Below are 10,121 nucleotides of genomic sequence, written 5' to 3' on the forward strand. Positions count from 1 at the left end.
CTAATTGCTTGGTAATCATCTTGTTTTGAGCTAGCAGTGCATCCACAATGTTCAGCTCCATCACTCCTCTAGTATTGCCTCTTTCAGAAGCATAGAAGTAGTTATTCTCTGCTACAGTCTCAATGACATCCATGGCTTCTTTAATGGTCTTCTTCTTGTTCAGAGATCCCCCGGATGAGTGGTCTACTGCCTTCTTTGATTCATACGAAAGGCTTTCATAGAAAATGTGCAACTGCACCCATTCATTGAACATATCTGGCGGGCATCTTCTTGTTAAGTCTTTAAACCTCTCCCATGCTTCATATAGAGTCTCACCATCCTGCTGCCTGAATGTTTGTACCTCAGCTCTCAACCTGTTGATCCGTTGAGGAGGATAGAATCTTGCCAAGAACTTGTTCACCACATCTTCCCAGGTTGCTAAACTCTCCTTTGGAAAGGATTCCAGCCATTTAGATGCCTTGTCCTTGAGTGAGAAGGGAAACAGAAGTAGTCTATAGGTGTCAGGATGAACACCATTAGACTTCACAGTATCGCATATCCTCAGGAAGGTGGTTAGATGTTGATTGGGGTCTTCTTGGACACTTCCTCCGAATGAACAATTGTTCTGAACAAGGGTGATGAGCTGTGGCTTTAGTTCAAAGTTGTTGGCATGTATGGTTGGCCTTTGGATGCTACTTCCACAGTTTCCTGGGTTTGGGTTGATGTAAGAACCCAGAACTCTTCTCTCTTATCCAGCCTGATGCGCTGGACCTTCTCTGCCATGGTTGTGAGCCTCTTCTTCATGATGGTTCTCCATATTCTCCTCCATGTCTGGTTCAAAGTACTCTTCCTCTTCCTCAGCACCAACTACTCTCTTTCCTATTGCTTCCCTCCTTAATCTAAGGAAGGTCCTCTCAGGTTTAGAATCAAAGGAAGTTGAAGCCCCGCTTCTTCTACCTGTCATACAACAAACAAAGCAAAAGCAAGAGAGATAGATGCAGACAGTAATTTCTACAGAAATGCTGTTAGTGTGAGTGATGCAATATATCAAACAGTTAGTGGGTTAGTGACTGAATTGTAAACAACTAAGAGAATGGGTAGGGGAAAGGGAAGAAAATAGCTAAACAAAAAGTAAATTACTCAAATGAACTTAAATCAAACAAAATAAAAACAAATGCTCAATCTAGTTATCCACCAATTTAATCATTGTTGATACAAAATCAATCCCCGGCAACGACGCCATAAACTTGATGCACGGAAACTTGTTTCTCAACAAATTTCCTTCGGCAAATATACCGAATTGTCGTCAAGTAAAAACTCACAGTAGAGTGAGGTCGAATCCCACAGGGATTGATTGGTCAAGCAACTTTAATTGGAAGAATGTTCTAGTTGAGCTAAGCAGAAAGTAAGTTGAGAATTGTAGGAAGTTAAATGGCGGGAAAGTAAATAGCAGAAAATAAATTACGGAAAGTAAATTGCAGAATCTTAAATGGGGAAGGGAAGTTTAGAGTTAACGTGACTTATAACGTGGTATTGATAGCCATCTCCAACGTTAGTGACAAAGGTGAGTGTCACTAACGTTGGCTCATCATCCCTCTTCTCCACGTTAGCTTCCACGTTAATGTAATTATCGTGGCAACTAACGTAGCTCAATCCAACGTTAGTGACAAAGGTGAGTGTCACTAACGTTGGTGATTCTTGCTCCCTCCACATTAGAGTCCACGTTAACTAGGTTAACGTGGCTTTTAACGTAGCCAATATGGGCTTAGTTCAACGTTAGTGACAAAGGTGAGTGTCATTAACGTTGGCATCATCTTCTTCTTCCACGTTAGAGCTCACGTTAACTAAGTTAACGTGGCTCTTAACGTGGCCAATTGCCCCTTTTAGAACGTTAGTGGCACTTACTTTTACCACTAACGTTGGAGTTCTACTTCTCTTCCACGTTAGCTTCCACGTTAACATAGTTAACGTGGCAACTAACGTGGGCTATGATGGCTCACGAAGGCGTTATTGGCAATCACTTTTTTCATTAACGTTGCAAGCTAGCCTTCATTCCACGTTAGTGGTTACGTTAGCTAGACTAACATGGCTGCTAACGTGGTTCTTCGTTGCTTCCTTTATCCTGAAATCAAGCAATAAAGTGCATCAAAGCTCTGATCCAAGTTATGAGACATGCATCATTCAATTTGTCCTTTAATTCATGCATAATTCTCATGAAATCATGTAAAATTCACAATGTTTGCTTGAATCAAGATGTAAGTGATTATTTACCCAAAACTTGCTTATTCCCTAAGAAAATGCATGAAACTACCTTAAAACCATAACGAAAAGGTCAGTGAAACTGGCCAAAATGCCTTGGCATCAGATACACATCTGGTGAGGGTTCGATCGCTCAATTACATGCTTCCACCCACAATCATCTTTTCTTGCAAGTTTGTAAAATCTTTCAATGATTCAATCCAATTGTGGGTTTGCTTCAACTGCTATGGCTTTAGCCCTTATTCTTATATATGTATTCTTGGAAGTTGACTTATTTTGACCAAGTAGTAGCATTCATGTAGATAGATTGCATATAGATAGGTTGCATGTAGTTAGTTTGCATTGAATAAATGTTGATACGCTTTGCTTCTTTCTTAATTTTAGCATGAGGACATGCTTAGTTTAAGTGTGGGGAGATTTTATAAACCCTGATTTCGTGGTTTATCTTGTGCTTATTTTAGGGGATTTTACCACCTTATCCCACATTTATTCAATGAAATAGCATGGTTTTGTAATTCTCCCTTGAATTGTGCTTAAGTGTAAAAACATGCTTTTTAGGCCCTTAAATTGGTGATTTTAACTCACTTTAATTCCATTCGATGCCTTGATGTTTGTTGACTGATTTCAGGTTCATAAGGCAAGTATTGGATGGAAAAAATGAGGAGGAAATCATACAAAGTGGAGAATGCATGAGGAAACAAGAATTGGGAATGCATCGATGGGCACGCACGCGTACAAGGCGCGCACATACAGAAGTGATTTCACATAGAGACGCGCACGCGTACATGCCGCGTACGCGCGGATGAAGGAACAACCAATCGACACGCACGCGCACATGGCGCGTACGCGCTGGTACCAGCACGTGACTCACTTAAAGGCCAAATGCTGAGGGCGATTTCTGAGCTGCCCAGGCCCAGATCCAACTTGTTTCTGAGTGTAATTCATGCAGAATTGAAGTCCAAGCAAAGGGGGAGCAATTGTTTGAAGTGTTAGCATCATGTAGAGTATTTTCTAGAGAGAGAAGCTCCCTCTTCTCTCTAGAATTAGGCTAGGTTAGGTTAATCTCTTCTAGATCTAGGTTCAATCTCATGTTTTCATCTTATTTCCTTTATGAATTCTTGCTTCTACCCTTTTATTCTCATGGTTTGTAGTGTTAATTTCCCTCTTTTCTCTCTTTTGTGATGATGAACTCATGTTGGATTTGGTTTATATTTAATGCAATTTGATGTTGATGTTTCTTTCATTGATGAATTAAGTTGTTGATTTACTCTCCTTGCAATTGGTAGTTGTTAGATTTTATTATTCTTGCATATTTACCATGCTTTCATTTATTACCCACTAACTGTTTGACAAAATGCTTGGTTGGGCTTTAGAGTAGACTTTGAGCATTCTTGGCTTGGAAAGAGTAATTAGGCAATCCTGAGTCATGAAAACCCAACCTATGTTGGTGATCTAGAATTGTTAGTTAATATCATTTTCATTTACTCTAATCTCTTGCTAATCCAATTAGTGAGTTGATCAGGACATTTGGATTGAGATTAGCTAGTCTTGTTAGACTTTCTCTCATGGAAGATAACCTATATCTTATTCCATCATCGGGGATGACGTAATAAGATAAATTCTTGTTAATTATTGTTATTAGTAACTAGGATAGTAGGCCTATGATCTCAATTCTTGCCATGAATGTCTCTCTTTATTAATTGCTTTTCTTTATTTTGCTTTCTTTAATTGCTTGATTCATTTACTTTTCTTGCCATTTATTTTCCACCCCTTATAATCAAACCCCCCTTGTTCCTTCATAGCCAATAAGTGATGCCAGTGCATTTTGGCCTGTTTCACTGACCTTTTCTTTACTGTTTTTAGGGTAGTTCCATGCATTTCCTTAGGAAATAAGATAGTTTTGGGTAGATATTCACTTACATCTTGATTCAAGTATACATTGTGCACTTTACATTATTTCATGAGGATTTTGCATAAATTTAAGGACAAATTGGATGTTGCATTTCCCATGACTTGGACTAGAACTTTGATGCACTTTATTGCTTGATTTCAGGACAAAGGAAGCAAAGAAGAACCACATTAGTGGCTACGTTAGTTACACTAACGTTAACACTAACGTGGAATGGGAGTAACTTGCAAAGTTAATGAGAAAAGTAATTGCCAATAACGCTCTCGAAGCCATCGTTACCCACGTTAAGAGTCATGCTAACTAAGTTAACGTGAACTCTAACGTGGAAGAAAGGAAATGAAGCCAACGTTAGTGACACTTAACATTATCACTAACGTTGGACCAAGCTCATAAGTGGCCACGTTAGTTGCCACGTTAACTTAGTTAATGTGGCCTCTAACGTTAAGAAGAAAGGGGGGAAGCCAACGTTAGTGACATTCAACATTATCACTAACGTTGGCCAAGTCACATTAAGCCACGTTAACTTCTACGTTAACCTAGTTAACGTGGAAGCTAACGTGAGGAAACAAAGTGGTCGACAACGTTAGTGACACCAAACATTGTCACTAACGTTGGAAGAAACCCACACAAGCCCCAATTAGCCACGTTAACTCCCATGTTAACGTAGTTAACGTGGAAGCTAACGTGAAGAAGGAAGGTGATCGCCAACGTTAGTGACACCCAACATTGTCACTAACGTTGGAAGGAGCCCACACTTGCCACCGTGAGCCACATTAACTCCCACGTTAACTTAGTTAACGTGGAAGTTAACGTGAGGAGAAGGATGATAAGCCAACGTTAGTGACATTCAACATTGTCACTAACGTTGGAGATGGCTAGCACAGCCACGTTAGAAGCCACGTTAACCTAGTTAACGTGGGAGCTAATGAGCACATTGGAACGTTAGTGACAATGTTAAGTGTCACTAACGTTCTCGAAGGTTGGCAAGCCTTCGTTACAAGAGTCACGTTAATTAAATTAACGTGGACTCTAACGTAGGGAAGGGGGAGGCTTCTCAATGTTGTTGGGAAAGTTGAGTCCCAATAACGTGCACGAGGGACATAGAGGCAACGTTAGTGGCAACGTTTGTGCCACTAACGTTGAGGTTAACGTGGCTCTTACTTGGGTGAGGAACGTTAGTGAAAAAGTTGAGTGTCACTAACGTTCTTGAACCCATATTTTCACTGAACGTTAACACCACTAACATCCTGAGCTAAAGTCTCTATCCACTTCACACTTTCTCCCTGCAAGTAAAGCCAAGCCCAATGAAGAAGATAACTGCTTCAAACTCAGGATCCAAAGGCCCAGACCCAAGACTTGAAGAGCCAACTAGAAGAGCAGAAGAGTAGTATACATAGGAGTAGCTTTGAATTATTTAGGGAGTGGGAAAATATAGGGAGCCTTTTTGGGCATAGAATTACTCTCTGTATTTTACTTTCTCTACACTTCTAGTTTCATCATGTATTCTCCATCTTTGTTTTCATTTTCCAGAGCTATGAACAACTAAACCCCTTTCATTGGGTTAGGGAGCTCTGTTGTAATTTGATGAATCAATACTAGTTTTCATTATTCTTCTTCTATCTTTTCTCTTGATTTTACTTGAAAGCTTTCGATCTTCATCCAATTGGGTAGTTATCTTGGAAAAGAAGCTATTCATACTTGGATCTCTTCTGAACCTTGAAAGAGGAATGAAGAGATCATGCTAGAAATGCTTTCTCATGCTGGACCAAATTGGGTTTGGATGGATATGTGACTATAATCCTCTCAACACTTGATTTGGGAAATGCATGTGGTATAATCAGTGACCATACTTCATCTCTTCTCATGAGAAATTGACCAAGGAATTGGCTATTGATCAAGATTTGAGAGATTGAATTACAAGGAATTGTAATTCGATCACTTAAGATTGCCAAGGAGATCAATGAGTGCATTGATTGAGGAAGAGATGAAAATGAAATTGATCTGGAGAATGCAACATCTCCTGAGCCCAATGAACTCCCCATTTCTGATCTTACCCATTCTCTTTAATTTCTATTGTTTACTCTTATGAGCAATTCCCCCATTCCCATTTACAATTCTGCAATTTACTTTCCGTCATTTACATCCAGTTCTTCATTTTCAGCATTTACTTTTCTGTTATTTACTTTCCCGCCATTTAATTTTCTGCAATTCTCAACTCAAATTCTGGATTCGCTCAACTAGAACATTCCTCTAGTTAAAGTTGCTTGATCAATCAATTCCTGTGGGATTCGACCTCACTCTATTGTGAGTTTTTACTTGACGACAAATTCGGTACACTTGCCGAAGGAAATTTGTTGAGAGACAAGTTTTTCGTGCATCAAGTTTATGGCACCGTTGCCGGGGATTGATTGTGCATCAACAATGATTAAATTGGAGGATAACTAGATTAAGCATTTTATTTTTGTTTGATTTAATTTTCTATTTGAGTCATTTACTTTCTGTTTTAGTTAATTTCTTCCCTTTCCCCTACTTTTTCTTTGTTATTTACCATTCATTTCACTAACCCACTAACTGTTTGATATATTGCATCACTCACACTAATAGTAATTCCGACAGAAATACTTTCTGCATCTATTTTCCTTGCTTGTACTTGTTGGTTGTATGACAGGGAGAAGAAGCGGGGCTTCAACTTCCTTTGATTCTGAACCTGAGAGGACCTTCTTGAGATTAAGAAGGGAAGCAAGAGGAAAAAGAGTAGTTGGTGCTGAGGAAGAGGAGGAATACTTTGAACCAAACATAGAAGAAAACATGGAAAACCATCATGAAGAAGAAGCTCACAACCATGGCAGAGGAGGACGAGCAAATCATGCTGGGGAGGATAGAAGAGTTTTAGGCTCTTACATCAATCCAAACCCAGGAAACTGTGGAAGTAGCATCCAAAAGCCAACCATCCATGCCAACAATTTTGAACTAAAACCACAGCTCATCACCCTTGTGCAGAACAACTGTTCGTTTGGAGGAAGTGTCCAAGAAGACCCTAATCAACATCTAACCACCTTCTTGAGAATATGTGACACAGTGAAGTCTAATGGTGTTCATCCTGATGCCTATAGACTGCTCTTATTTCCATTCTCACTCAATGATAAGGCAGCCAAGTGGCTGGAGTCTCTCCCAAAGGAGAGCTTGACAACTTGGGAAGATGTGGTGAACAAATTCTTAGTAAGATTTTACCCCCCTCAACGAATCAATAGGCTGAGAGCTGAGGTCCAAACTTTCAGGCAACAAGATGGTAAGACTCTTTATGAAGCATGGGAGAGGTTTAAAGACCTAACAAGGAGGTGCCCACCAGATATGTTCAACGAATGGGTGCAGCTGCACATTTTCTATGAAGGCCTGTCATATGAATCAAAGAAGGCAGTGGACCATTCATCCGGAGGATCTTTGAACAAGAAGAAGACCATTAAGGAGGCCATAGATGTCATTGAAACTGTAGTAGAGAATGACTATTTCTATGCTTCCGAAAGAGGGAACACAAGAGTAGTGATGGAGCTAAATAATGTAGATGCTCTGCTGGCCCAAAACAAGCTCATCACCCAGCAGATGGCTGACCTCACCAAGAAGATGGAGAGGAACCAAGTAGCAGCAATCGCCACTTCATCAACAACCCAAGAAGGAGTGAATGAAGAAGCAGAGGGTAGTCAGGAGCAAGCCAACTACATTGGGAATTCACCTAGGCAAAACCATGATCCATACTCCAAGACCTACAACCCTGGATGGAGGAATCACCCAAACTTTGGGTGGGAAAATCAACAAGACCAAAGCCTTGATCAAAGACGCCCAAATCCCAACAATGCAGCTCACCAACATTTCACATCTAGGCCATATCAACACTCCCATAACAACACCTCTCCACATTCACATCAAAACCAAAATAACTTACCTCATCCTTCCACCTCTAATCACGATCTACAAGCATTTGATGACAGACTCTCAAGGATTGAGAATCTACTTGAAGGCATAGGCAAGGAGATTCAAGACAACAAGGTGTTCAAGGAGGAAGTGTGAGCAAGTTTCAAGAATCAGGGAGACACAATCAAGAGGTTGGAATCTCAAGTGGGGTATCTCTCTGAGCAAATTCCCAAACCCACAGATGGATTCCCAAGTGACACAGAGAAGAATCCGAGAGGTGAAACAAAAAAAGTAAGATGGGAAGATTGCAAGATGGTCACTATAAGTGATAAGGAGACTGAAGACAAGCCAAGCAAGCTGTCAGAACAACCTGAAGATACCTCAGTAGAGAATAGGAAAAAGATCATCAAGAACCAGAAATCTCACAACAGGAGCTACTGAGACTCTATGCACCTTTTCCCCAACTGCTCAATGGTGCTGTGGAGAAGAGAATATACTCAAGGTTTCTAGATTTGTTTGCATCTCTGCATGTCAATATACCATTCATCAAGACTATTTAACAAATGCCTGCATACATCAAGTATATGAAGGAGCTGCTTCCCAGGAAAAGCTCACTCAAGGGAGGCCAAACTATAGTGATGAACAAGGAGTGCAGTGCCCTCATTCAACCGCAGTTGCCTACAAAAAGAAAAGATCCAGGGAGTTTTCATGTCCCCTATTCCATAGGAGAAACAATACTTGATAAAGCACTCTGCGATTTGGGAGCCAGCATCAACTTAATGCCCTTATCCCTGGTAAAGAGGCTGCAGATCACCCACAGATGTAGTCATCAGGCTGGCTGACAAAACTCAAAAACAAGCAATAGGGGTGGTGGAAAATGTGTTGTTAAAGGTTGGGAAATACTTTCTTCCCATAGACTTTTTCATCTTGGACATGGAAGAGAGCCACACTCACCCAATCATATTGGGAAGACCATTCCTAGCGGCCAGAGCACTCATAGATGTGGAGCGAGGGGAGCTAATATTGAGGATCCATGATGAACAACTCAGCTTTAATGTCTTCAAACTCTCACAAGAAGCAGACCAAGAAAACAAAGAACCAAACAAAGATCATAATGAGATGCTGAAAGAGGAAGCAAGCACTGAAGGACAACCAGCCCACCTGGGAAAACCCTTGGTTGATGAACATGGAAATAAGCAGTTGTCACAACTCAAGGAAAAGCTGGAGGAACCTAAACCACCAGAGACATGTGAAGACAACAACAAAATTCCCTTAGAAGAAGAAGTCACCAAGAGCAAGGCAACATCAAAAGGGACAAGGAAGAAGGTACCAAGGGGGTGGAGGAAAAAGAAGATCCCTACGGAAGGCTTCTCTCCAGGGGATAAAGTGATCTCAGCTTACTTCCCAGATATCCCCCCTAATCTCCCAACTGTACCATCTCAGTTACCTAAGGTCTTCACTATCAACAGAGTTCTCTCCTTGGAACATGTGGAGATCATTGATACAACCAATGGATATAAGTCCAAGGCAAGAGGGGAGGACTTTAAGCACTACCAACCACCCTGATGGGGGAGAAACGTCAAGCTAGTGACGCTAAGGAAGCGCTTCATGGGAGGCAACCCATGTTTTATATGCTTTTAGAAAATAGTGAATAAGTCAATATTCGTGAATTCCGACCCAAACTTGACAAAAACTTGGTGAAATCCTTAAAATGCAGTATATAGTGAAGAACAAGTTTGGTGTTCAAAGCATGCCAAGAAAGCATGAATGCTACCCAAAGCATGCTAGTCTTGGTGCTTTGAACAACAACCTCTTCATCACAATGCTTGAAACTAAGTTTGGTGTCACCCCATGGTGCCACCAATGTGCATATAAGGATACACAGTTAGTTAGTTAGTTGGAGTTCATGAATAAACAAAATCTTTTCTTTTCTTTATTATTCTAGCCGTAAAATTTAAATGGATTTCTTTTATGATACTAATTCTTACTTTTTTTCTTTTATCTTTTTTTTTTAGGAAAAGAAAAGAAGCATTGAAGGGGATTGATTGGACAATTAAATGAGAAG

General features: G+C 40.4%; 1 non-coding gene across 1 annotated transcript; it reads left to right on the forward strand.

The window, feature by feature from the left end:
• Positions 1-248: 248 nt before the first annotated feature.
• On the forward strand, positions 249-355 carry LOC148577523 (small nucleolar RNA R71). The gene has a single exon (XR_015902925.1). It is a non-coding gene; the product is annotated as a small nucleolar RNA R71 (small nucleolar RNA).
• Positions 356-10,121: the final 9,766 nt, after the last annotated feature.

The sequence above is a fragment of the Arachis ipaensis genome, chromosome B1, assembly GCF_059453495.1.
Source record: "Arachis ipaensis isolate K30076 ecotype BB chromosome B1, ASM5945349v1, whole genome shotgun sequence".
NCBI lineage: Eukaryota > Viridiplantae > Streptophyta > Magnoliopsida > Fabales > Fabaceae > Arachis > Arachis ipaensis.